Raw genomic sequence first — 13,343 nt, 5'->3', positions numbered from 1 at the left:
TTTCAGTAAAGTGAATATTCCAGAAGCAAGGGTATCCTTTTTTTTTTTAATTTTTATTTTTTTACATTTGAAGAGGTAGGTTATACAAAGCAAGCACTTTTGTGTGTGTGTGTGTGTGTGTGTGTGTGTGTGTGTGTGTTTATTTTTGAGAGAGAGAGAGAGGATGAGAAGAGGGTGGGAGGAGAGGCACAATATGAAGAAGCTCCAGGCTCTGAACTGTCAGCACAGAGCCCAATGCAGGACTCGAACCCATGAACTGTGAGATCATGACCTGAGCTGAAGTCAGACATTTAACTGAGTGAGCCACCCAGGGCCTCAAAGCACTTTGTTTTTAAATGGCTAGCACTGCTGCATGAAGATTTCAGGTGGGCCCCAAACCCAAAAAGTAGCTGCTAAACCTAATATGCTTAAAAAATGTTGTGCAGGGGCGCCTGGGTGGCTCAGTCGGTTAAGCATCCAACTTTGGCTCAGGTCATGATCTCGCGGTCCGTGAGTTCGAGCCTCGCATCAGGCTCTGTGCTGACAGCTCAGAGCCTGGAGCCTGTTTCTGATTCAGTGTCTCCCTCTGTCTCTGACCCTCCCCCGTTCATGCTGTCTCTCCCTGTCTCAAAAATAAATAAACGTTAAAAAAAAATGTTGTGCAACTGAGTTTTGCCACTGTGGCATGGTAAGAATGTATCAGTCTCAAGGCTAGATAATAATCATAGTAATCCAGACACTTAAATGCTGAATGACCGCTCCCCATTCTACAAAGGAATAATTCTGAAGTACTATACTCCTCCAACCTGTGAAGCTTGTCATGATGGCTTCCTATTTTAAGGTTGCTGAATTTGAACTCTTCTGTTTCTTTCCTTGATTTTAAATGTTACTCTTTTTGACTCAACTTATTTCTAACTGTGAGAATGATAAATACTTGGATGAGCTTTTATCTTTAAAAATTTTTAATTTTGCATATTTTCCTCAAAAATGTTTCCTTTCTCTGGTGTACAAATCTGGTAGGGTAGTAGAGGTAGTTGTAAAATAGATGGAGGGGTCACAGGATAGATAAATGCTCGTAATTCTCCTAGCTTCCCTGTTAGGGAGCACTACTGGAATCTACATGTTCGTCAGCCATCTAGTAGTCCTTGTATTTGAAAAAAAAAAATAAATGTATATCTTTACTTTTATTTCTTTTCTTATTATTCATTCTATCAACTTTGTACTTAGAGTTCATTATTTTCCAGGGTATATGCTAGGACCTGAGAGAACAGAAGTAAAGGCATTAACTCTTGCCCTTAAGAAGCTCACTATGGAATTTGGAGGATCTCTCTTCCTTAACATTTTACACTCCTTCAGCTTTCCTGATGGTGAGAACTCTTCATTCTTCCAGTTTTTCAAGTTCATAATGTTCTTATCTCTCTGTTCTCTCTCTTTCTCTCTCAAGGATCTCTTTATTCATTCTAAAATTTGGTTCCTTGAACACTGCTTTTCTTTCTTCATATACTACCTTTCAGTGATTTCATTGATATACATTGTTTCAACTGCTAATTATATGCCTCTTTTTTCCAAATGTATTTGTCCTTCTAGACCTCTCTTTGCAGTCTAGGATTAATTAATCAAACTGTTTGCTTGCTGTACAAACATAGGCAACGCAGAGGAGCTTCAAAAATGTCAAAATTGAACAAATATTCTTCCTCCTAGGGCCTATTTCTTCTGTATTTTCTCTCTCTACTGGCAGCACTGTGTTTGATCTATTAACACAACCTAAGACCTAGAAGTCATTCTTGACTTCTTATTTTTTTCCCTATCTTCTCTTGTGGTTAATCATCAGTTTCCCTGGTTTTATTCTTCATGTATTTTTGCAGTCAATTCATATCCTCTATCCTTACTACTTTTGCCCTCTTACAGATCCCAGTTCTGTCATAACTGAAAAAAAATAACAACTATTGCCTCCTTTATTGGTTCTTTTTTACATCTGAGCTCTCACTTATGACAGAGTGGTGTATCAAATGAAACTTTAAGTAATTATCTAAGTACTTCGATGGCTCTCCATTTTTATTGGATACATCCCAGTCTCCTTAATCATATGAATGTTTTGTAGACCAATATTTACATTTTACACTCCAATAACACTAAATTGCCTTTAGTATCATATACACATTATCTGCATTACATGTTCATGGCTGGGGTTTCTCTTTTGTAATTTCCTCGTACCATCTGTGTATTACTACCTTTGACCTTTCATCATGCATCATAACGAACCTTTATCTGCATCCTCACGGCCCCACCCCCATTTCCATTTCTAATACACTATAAAATCTGTGAGGATGGGGGTGTCTGGTATATAGTGCTCTATGCAAGACAGGCTGTCAATTTTCCCATAAAAATAAAAAATAAATAAATAAAAATAATATTACATTATAGATGGTAATGATTTATTGTGTATATATTTAAAATATCAGTGTGATTGTGCTGCTTCCTGCTTAAAACCCTTCACCAGCTCCATACTACACTTAACTTGTATGCCTTAAGAATCTCTGTACTTCAGGGCGTTAGCTCAGTCAGTTGTGCATCCGACTCTTGGTTTTGGCTCAGGTCATGATTCTAGGGTTGTGGGATTGTGCCCCACGTCAGGCTCTGTGCTGAGCATGTAGCCTGCTGTCTGCTTAAGATTCTCTCTCCCTCCCTCTACCCTTCTCCTCTCCTCTGCTTGTGCTCTCTCTCTCTCTCTAAAAACAAACAAAAAGTATCTGAGCCCCAATTTTTAAGGACCTTACTGTTTGTATGCATAGAATATTACTCTCCCACACCTGAATGACTTGCTCCTTCACTTATTTTTTTTTTGCTCAAATTTTACCTTATCAAGAGTCTTTACCAACTTTTGTCACATTTTTTTCTTTGTTGTATTTTGTTCATAGCTTAATGCAGCCTGCCTGATACTATTAAATAGTCAATTTTATTTATTTATGCATCCCCCTGAGTTTGTCAGGCTATACATTCCATGAAACTTGGATTTTGTGTATTTTGTTCACTACTATATTCATAGCAACCAGAGTACTATGGATTTATTGTGACAAATGTATGAAATAGTACATTCATCTTTGTATAGTTTCTCTCCCCCAGATTATCTTAACCCAAAGAATATATCTTGATGTTGGGATTTAAAATTCTTGTATATAAACTCAGGGAATAGTTGTTCGATGTTGGTAGTGCTTAAAATATTTGTATTAATTTTTCTATGTTCTAGACTTATACATAGGATTTTTCCTGCCTAATAATAAGATTCTGTGGAATGTTGAGTATAAGACTGAGGCTATTAATAAAACCAAAAGTTACCAAAGGTTTTGTGCATGGAATCAGAAATGGTTCATGTGGTTATTATACTTGTTATATGACTGGAGTGGCAGGATGTATAGACATGTAGATGTCAATAGGCACTTAATATTTACTAACTACTCAGAAATAATAGGGATTTACATACTAATCAGTATATTCATTTTAACTTTGAGTATTGAACCAAAATTTAAAGATATTTTAAAACTTAATTAAGACCCAGTGGCTTATAAATAGCAAAGTTAGGTCAGAAAGTGAGACATATATTACAAAATCACCAAATACCTTGCTTGGCATATAGGACATTTGCATGTATCTATTTATATTTTGGGAATTTAGAATGAAAACATTAACTTGAAGAAACCTCATTAATAATAATGATTATTATTATTATTATTATATACTAGAGTGACCTAGTTACCCCCATAAAAATTTGGATTTTATGTAATACCTCCAATTCTTTCTTCTCAAAATTATTTTTAATATTCCTCTAGATTGCATTTATAAAATAAAGAGAAATGAGTATCAACAGAGATTTAAGGAAAGTCTGAATTCCTAAAACAGTAAGATTTAGAGAAAAAAATGAACAATAATAAAATAATAGTATAAAATTAAGCTATTCTTATTATTTACCTGTTGTTTGGTATTATTTGTGTGGATAACCAGAAGTAGATTATATCTAGACTGACATCAACATCCATAGAATTTACTAATAAAAATGCTAACATTTATTTTAATTATTTTTCTAGACACTTTTTAAGTATGGAGATACTGATTTTATGTCCTGGAACATGTGTAAATAATCTTAATGAGAACTGTTTTTGAATATGATACATACTTTGAAAAATAGGTATAATTACACATAAAAACTTTTTTGGTCATTAAACATTTTTTATGGTCATTTTGATTATTAAACACAGTTTTCCTAGGCAAAAATAGGTATAATACCATTTAAGAAAAAATATATTGCTTTCTTACTTGAGGGGGAGATACTCTCGAATTATCCATACAGTTTGAAATTTCAAGGTTTAACAGCTGTATTAATGAGACACATATTTGTATAGCTATTTAGAACTTTTGGCTGTTACTTAAAGATTAATATCAACATCAATGCAGTCATTTCCAGATACAGTTTACCAAAGACATTATTTTCCCTAAAAGTAATCTTTCCTTATCCAGGGTGTTTGGGGCTTAACCCAATTAAATTGTCTATCAATACTTTACATTACAGTGTTCATATGAAGAAAACTGTTTTGGGACCTCAAGAGTGGTTCCTTTTCAGCAGCCTTACATTGAAAATTAAACATTTTTATCGTCCTGAAGCACATATTCCTGTAAGTTACTACCTGATTCAGAGTTATTAGTGTTAAAAAAAAATAAAAGCATAAGTGACTCCTTTTTGGGCCAGTTTTCTTGTTTTTAATAATAGGCAGGAACTGCTTTGATATTGATAATGCCTTATTGGAGTAGGACCATTTGAATTCTCTCACCCCCTTAAGGTTAGTATTAAAATAAAATTATGGTTGTTGTTATTTCTGCTGCAAGTACAGGGATGTGAAATTGCAAATGGAAACATAAGGTGATATGCAGACAGTGGCCATAGAAAGTCAATGCCATATAAAGGCCAAAATAAATGTCTAAAACTTCTATTGCTATGCTGAAGAGGGAAGTTGTTTTGAACAAGTTGGTTTTGCATGCTACAAAATAGAGATATAAACCCAGGGAAAGTGGCAAGGTGGGTCAGATACTTTCTCTTGGAAAATGGGTTGGGGAAATGTGCTGTTCTTGATGAATATGGCCAACTGGTTTAGTGGATCCCCTAGATATAGCACTACAGCATATTTTATTATTCTGCATCCCTTTGAAACATTATTGTGTTTGTCTTCTCCCCTAATTGATCCCTGCTCAAGGATTCTAAATAGATATTATTGAATTAATATAGTTCTGCTCTGGTGTCACCTTTCTCATGTCCAATTCCTGCAACAGAATTACCAATTTTATGTGGAAGCTACATAATAAAAAGAATGAAATTTTAGGTTTTCTTTCTTTTCTTTCCTTTCTTTTCTTTTCTTTTCTTTTCTTTTCTTTTCTTTTCTTTTCTTTTCTTTCTTTCTTTCTTTCTTTCTTTCTTTCTTTCTTTCTTTCTGGCTCTTTGAAATGTAATGTGGTTAATTTGATCAATTGCAGAAAAATAAATTGTTAACATGACTCCACAATCCTAATTATTCAAGTTGTTGTGATTTGGCTATGTCAGCACAAGGTATAAATATTGTTTCTCACAGAAAGCTAACTGAACATTTTAATATTACATTTACAATGAACCAAAAGTAGGCTCAATTATCATCTATTATTTATGTTATTTTTCAAGTGAGGTGAATGTAACAACATTTACCTCTAAAACAATTTTTAGTAAACTAATAGTTCACATGGTTCACAGAGATATAATAATAAACTACTTGATAACCAATTCAATAAATACGCTTGTTGGAGCGCCTGGATAGCTCAGTTGGTTGAGCATCCAACTCTTGATTTTGGCTCAGGTCATGATCCCGGGGTCATGGGATTAAATCCTGCATCAGGCGCTGAGCTGAGTGTGGAGACTGTTTAAGATTCTCTCTCTCTCGCCCTCCCCCGCTCCCCACTTGTGCTTTCTCTTTCTTTAAAAAATAAATAAATAAATAAATAAATAAATAAATAAATAAATAAATAAATAAATGTTCTTGTATATAGGAAACTGAAATGTATCAACACATAATTGAAGTATGGAGATTTACTTATCTGATATCTAAAATTATATGCTAGACAGTGTAGTCTTTATCTCCTTATCATCTCATTAAGCTCTATTGGGAGGCAAAAGCATAAATGACGAATCTGTGGCTCAGGATCACCAAAGTGATCCATTCCTTCTATGAGAAAAAAACATCTAAAAATGAAGCCATACTACCTGTTAGAACCAAATATGATCTGCATTTTTACAAAGGATTTAAGAAAAGTAGTAATTCTCTGATGGTAACATTTCTAATATTTTGTAACTGGCTGGAGATAGTCTAAGAAATCTTTCTAACACATCAGAAAACAGAAAATAGAGTGAAATTTCTGTGATCTCCTCTGTTTTTTTTCTCCTGTATATAATATGAGATTAAAATCCAAAATTCACCTCATCTAATGGCATTTGACACTAGAAAATTTTGGCTGTATTCATCACCCAACATTTAATGTCACTTTTGTGCCAAATTGTTAAGGCCAAAGTTCTTACTGAGACCCTCACTATACTTCTGTATAACACCCTGTGCTCATCACAACATGTACACTTCCTAATCCCTATCACTTCAAGAAATTTCATTATCTGTCAATATCCTATCATTGAAACCTATTCCTATTTCTCCTTAAACAAGCATCTATAGGCCTTCATAGTATGTACCAAGTACTTTCCTAAATGTAAGAAACAACAATGGTTGCAATGGAAAAAACTTCCCTATGTACATCCTTTAGTCCCACTTCTCTGCAATGACTATACTAAGGCTCTAGCAGTCAACATTGCCTTTCTGTATATTCTAGAGGTGTTCTCAAGTCCTCTTCTCTTTCTTCTCTTCCTGACAAACTTCCTTGAGTTTCAAAATTCAGGGTATACTGATACCATTTCTCAGGAACGTTCCTTGATTCTCCTCTGTAGATTTTGTTATTATTTGAACTTTTGTTTACACTGGTATTTTAAAATATCAAGTGTTATGGAGTTTGTAATTATTTGTTTATCTCACTCAGTGCCTAAATTTTTGGAGTCATTGACATATTTGAGCATCTTATGAAAGCTGTAAATAAACCCCCTTTCCTAAAAGGGGAATATGTGTACCATAACAAGTTGAGTGTAATTTGAAGGAATTCCACATTTGTTGAGACTTGTTAATGCAATCCAAGGTGATCCAATGGCATATCCAATGGTTAATGTGATCCAATGGCATATCATGCATTTCTTTTTTTGATAATACTTTTTATAGTTTTTATTTAATTCCAGTTAGGTAACGTACAGTATAATATTAGTTTCAGGTGTACAGTATAGTGATTCAACACTTCTGCATAACACCCAGTGCTCATCACAACACGTGCTTCTTAATCCCATCACCTGTTTAACCCATCACCCCACCCACCTACCTTCTGGTAACCATCAGTTTGTTGTCTGTGGTTAAGAATCTGTTTCTTGGTTTCTCTCTCTCTCTCTCTTTCTTTTTTCCCTTGGCTCATTTGTTTTGTGTCTTAAATTTAACATATAAGTGAAATCATATAGTATTTGTCTTTCTCTGAATGACTTATTTTGCTTAGTGTAATACTCTCTAGCTCCATCCATGTTATTGCAAATCACAGGATTTTATTCTTTTTGAAGGCTGAGTAATGACCGAGTAATATTCCACTATATATACTATCTCTTCTTTATGCATTCATCAGTCGATGGACACTTGGGCTGCTTCCATAATGGGAGATGTTTGGCTATTGTAGATAATGCTGCTATAAACATAGTGTAGTTCTATATATATATATATATATATATATATATATGTATATATATATGTATATATATATATATTTATAAATATAAATTTATATATAAACATAGTGTAGTTCTATATATATAAATATATATATTTATAAATATAAATATATATATAAATATATATAAATATATATATATTTATATATAAATTTATATGTATATATTTATATATATATAATATATATTTATTTTTTATATATAAAATATTTTTATATATATAAAATATATATTTTTTTTTTCTTTTTGAGAGAGAGGGAGGGAGAGTGAGAGAGAGAGAATGCATGTGTGCATGCAAGCGGAGAAGGGGCAGAGAGAGAGAGAGAGAGAGAGAGAGAGAGAGAATCCCAAGCAAGCTCTACGCTTCCAGCACAGAGCCCGATGCAGGGCTCCAGTTATGAGATCATGACCTGAGCCAAAATCAGGAGCTGGACACTTAACCAACTGAGCCACCTAGACACTCCAGGGTAGTTCTATTTTTAACTTTTTGAGGAACCTCCATACTGTTTTCCAGAGTGGCTGCACCAGTTTGCCATCCCACCAACAGTGTAAAAGTGTTCCTTTTTCCTTATATCCTTCCCAACACGTGTTGTTTTTTGCATTTTTTATTGTAGCCATTCTGATAGCTGTGAGATGATCAATCTTCCAGTTCTGATTTGTATTTCCCTGATAATCAGTGATGTTGAGCACCTTATTATGTATCTGTTGACCATCTGCATGTCTTCTTTGGAGAAATTTCTAGTCATGTCTTCTGCCCATTTTTTAATTGGATTATTTATTTTTTGGCTGTTGAATTTATAAGTTCTGTGTATATGTTGGATACTAACCCTTTATCAGGTATGTCATTTACAAATATGCATTTCTTGAGAGTACTGAGTATATTTTATTTATTTTGAAATGACATTTTAAAATGAATGTTTTTTGAAGAAATGGAAGAGCTTATCAAGTGATGACTACTGGGGAATATTAGTACATTAACACAATATGTTTATTTAGGAACAATAGCTCTCCCCAAACTTTTCATGCGTGGTTTTCTGAAATTTTACACAATTAAATGTAATGATTGAAGTAGACTAATGAATATATGATAGTGACTAAAGCACATCCTTTTAAAATAATTTTCGTATAACATTGTTCTGTAAGTTGCATGGTAAACATTGTCTTTCATTTATTAATATTTCTCAGATTTATTTTATTGTTGCAATCAGGTTTGTAAATTTGAGAGGAAAAATTACATTTTGAAAGGACATTTAAATGGAGTGTACATTTTCATCTCTATTTTAAGGTGCATAGGTGAGTCTGCATTTGGAAACTTGCATCCTTGCTCTGTGAGCTCAGTCCCTTTTGTGAATGACAGCATTTGCAATTTAAGTCCATCTGGAACACTTCAAGCATTCAATTCATTTATTAACTTATTACGAAGCTTGGCATAAGAATCCTCAGACTATCAGTGAGGCAGAAAACATAAATGAAATTAGATAAACAGACTTTAATAGAACAGTATGTATATTAGAGATATTGAAAAGAACTTCCTGTTTTTCATTTTTAGGAGTGTCCGTCTATTTATCTCTTTGATGCCAGATTAGTATAAATTAGCTTTGCCCAAACTTTGCAGCTGACTTTGACCACTGTGGATAAAAACAAATGAAATAATTGTTGTAGCCAGAAGAGGGAGATCTTGTAAAAATATTTGTAGTACAAGTTTAAAAGAATTGTTTGATTTTTACCTAGATAGTAAAAAAAAAAAAAAAAAAAAAAAAAAAAAAGATTAAAGTTTCGGAAGTTAATGCTTTCTATAATGATATTATTTCGTTTTGCAGAATACTTCTTGGGAAAATGGAGCATACCAATGTACTTTATCCTAACTTTTATAGACAGAGTATTATTTGTATTAGTACTTTTATTAATGATAAACTCTTAAAATATTAAAAATAAAACTACTAATAAATGCTATTGGTCTTATTTATAGGGGGATATTTTTATTTCCTTTAAATTAATTTATTTAAATTTCAGTCCTTTATATAATTAATTCTCTATAAAAACATATCTAAAGCTGGCACAATAGTATAAAAAGAAGGGCAATTATAACATTATTAATCAGTGAAACTAATTCAATATATGATAACTAGCTCAAATATACATACACATACAACTATTCGAACATATGTTTGGACTATAGTAAACATTCTCTTTCTGTATCTGTCTTTGCCTCTCTGTCACATACATATGTATATGTATACATATATATGCATATTTCAATGTTAAGCCATTCGTCTTTGCCCCTTTTGATGGTGTCAGAATATGTGAAAACAATCACAGATGGGGTATTGATTGTACCACCTGGAGGCTTCACTTGATGAATTTATGACATGATATGAGGAGAAGTTTGTCACTGATTATTATTAATCTTTTTTACAGTCAATTCATATTACTTAGGAATTGGCATTTCTTTTGTTTTGACTTCCACCAGTTAATTTCCATAGGTGCTACCAAAATGTATGTTTCTTTGTTTTGTAAAGATAACCTTGTGAAAAATTACCGATATTATGACCAAATATAAGTTCAGTTGCCCTACATATATGAATACATTTAGCAAGTTTAATGATACATTTATTTGCTTGAATTATTAGATCCAGCCCTTATTGGACCTTTATTTTAGAAATAGCATGCTGCATTCTTTTTACTCTCAAATTAATGCCTGGAACTTCAGATAAAGAATATCAATACTTGCCATGGCAAAACTTCTTTATACTCACCCATTAGAGAAACCTGCAGATCTTTATTTGTTTGTGGTACTGGAATCCTTTGAATTCCCAGTGTAGGAACCTGTTTTCAGAATCTGTAAATGAAATACTGATGGGAGTTTGTGTAGTTCTGGAATCTGTGTGGCCTTGCCTCCTACCTACCAAATTTCAGCCTTCTCTACAGAGAAGCAATGCATTGAGATCTTCCTCATGAAGCTCTTAGAAGTTAACAATAGGCTTTCTTTCCTCCAATTTAATGTAGTCTTTACTGAATCATCCTAAAATACACATCTGTACATCATTTAAACATTTTGTAAACTTCCTCTAAAATAATTTATGCATTTTTCTATCTCTGAATATCATTGAATGTAAAGGGATCCCCTTATTTCCAATGCCATACATTTAGTTTTCAAGGTAAAACCGTATTATTAAAACAGCAAGTATTTATTTCTGTAGAAAACTTCACCAGAATACAGAACAGAAATGTAAAATATAAGAGTGAATATTTTTGATATCAAATGTGGTAACCTAACTAAAATCCATTTCTCTCTTTGGTGGAGAGAGAGGGAGGGAGCTGGAATATGCAGTAGGATACTATTGATGTAATGTTACTATAGGTAAAACAGCGGTATACATTGGGTAGGGATTGATATGTATGTAATGAAAGTATAAAAGCATAAGTGAGATTGATGAACCACCTAATCAAGATACTAGACATCATCCTGAGAAGTAGAGAATTCTAACTCCACTTTGCATTTAATTGTTTTTAATTTTATTTTGAGAGAGAGAGAGAGTGAGCAAGCAGGGGAGGGGCAGAGAGATAGGGGGAGAGAGAGAGAATCCCAAGCTTGGAGCCCTTTGTGGTACTCAAACTCTCAAACCATGAAATTTGAGATCATGACCTGAGTTGAAACCAAGGGTTGGATGCTTAGCCAACTGAGAGCCATGTAGTTGCCCCGCATTTAATTTTTTTTATGTTTTTTTTTTAATTTATTTTTTGAGAGAGACAGTGCAAGGGGCAGAGAGTGTGAGGGGCAGATAGAGGGGGGCAGAGGATCTGAAGTGGGCTGTGCTGACAGCAGAGATCCCGATGTGGGGCTTGAACCCATGAACTGCGAGATCATGACCAGAGCCTAAATCAGACGTTCAACAGATTGAGCAACCCAGGTGCCTTGGGCATTTAATTTTTTAAGTTAGGGGGTGATACAGAGGTTTTCAAAGTGCTTTAAATCTAGTTTGTTTCATAATCAATATAATTAGAATTTTCATCTATAATTTCACGATATTATCTCCCCTGTTTCTTGCAGCTGCCTTACATTTGCACAAAATTTGCTTATCGATCAAAATGGGTCCCCATGAGAAAATGATGAATGCCAGTCTGTAAACTGGGAGTTACCCCTCTTTGTCCAGCTTATAGAGGAAAAGAAGAAAAGAACAATATAAATGTAGAAGGGTAGCAGAGACTTCATCATCCACTGTGGAAGAAAAGATGCAATGGTACTTTACTTTACTTTTTAAAAATGGACTTTCTTGAGGTGCCTGGTTGACTCAGTCGGTTAAGCAACTGACTTTGGCTCAGGTCATGATCTCTGCAGTTCGTGAGTTTGAGCCCATCATTGGGCTCTGTGCTGATAGCTAGAGCGTGGAGCCTACTTCAGATTCTGTGTCTCCCTCTCTCTCTCTGCTCCTACCCTGCTCACACTCTGTGTCTCTCTCAAAAATAAACATGAAAAAAATTTTTAAATAGACTTTCTTAGCTTACAGGCATTTTATTTATTTTTTTTAACGTTTATTTATTTTTGAGACAGAGAGAGCATGAACGGGGGAGGGTCAGAGCGAGGGAGACACAGAATCTGAAGCAGACTCCAGGCTCTGAGCTGTCAGCACAGAGCCTGACGTGGGGCTCGAACTCACGGACCGTGAGATCATGACCTGAGCCGAAGTCGGCCGCTTAACCGACTGAGCCACCCAGGCGCCCCATTAGCTCACAGGCATTTTAAAGATTTTTTTTTTTAATGACTCAATTTCATGGAGCTGTGCTGCTACCTCTGTTTAGTGTTGCTAGAATAAAATTAACCACACTATTGTCCTTCAAAGCATAATAAGTGTTATCTCTCTCTTTTTAAAACAAATATTATCATGCAGATTCCACAGACGTTATTAGAAAATACGATGATGATTGGCTTTTTTTTTTACTTAAGAGATATTCTTTTGAAGGTATGTCTGCCAGTCATATTAATTACATCCCAAACGCCAGCACAGTTTCTCCTGGATGGAAAACATATGTGTGTCAATTCCAGAGTCTGGTGACTTGTAAACTTTTGTGTGTGCTTAAGGGAGAGAGCATGCACCTGTGTGTATACCTTAATTTTATTTATTTTTACTAAAAAATTCTTTTAATGTGTATTTATTTTTGAGAGAGGGACAGAGAGATAGAGTGTGAGCAGGAGAGGGGCAGAGAGAGAGGGAGACACAGAATCTAAAGCAGGTTCCAGGCTCTGAGCTCTCAGCACAGCTCTGTGCTGACAACTTGGAGCCCTTTCCGAGGCTCGACCTCACAAACCACAAGGTCATGACCGGAGTTGAAGTCGGATGCTTAACTAACTGGGCCACTCAGGCACCCCGTAATTTTATAATTTGTTGAAGTAAATTCTGCTTTCTAAATGGTCCTTGCTCCTTTCCTCTTGGCTAGTTTTGATAATAAGCTTCGTAATTTTGTCCTCTAGTAAGTACAAATCTGGGAG

General features: G+C 34.3%; 1 long non-coding RNA gene across 1 annotated transcript; it reads right to left on the bottom strand.

Moving 5' to 3' along the window:
- Positions 1–9,244: 9,244 nt before the first annotated feature.
- On the bottom strand, positions 9,245–11,440 carry LOC111559836. Its single transcript, XR_002741184.2, has 2 exons — positions 10,612–11,440; positions 9,245–9,483 (listed from the first exon to the last, which is right to left on the bottom strand). It is a non-coding gene; the product is annotated as an uncharacterized LOC111559836 (long non-coding RNA).
- Positions 11,441–13,343: the final 1,903 nt, after the last annotated feature.

This window comes from Felis catus, chromosome A1 (assembly GCF_018350175.1).
Source record: "Felis catus isolate Fca126 chromosome A1, F.catus_Fca126_mat1.0, whole genome shotgun sequence".
In the NCBI taxonomy this organism is placed as follows: domain Eukaryota; kingdom Metazoa; phylum Chordata; class Mammalia; order Carnivora; family Felidae; genus Felis; species Felis catus.
This window is presented reverse-complemented; position numbering and strand designations above follow the sequence as displayed.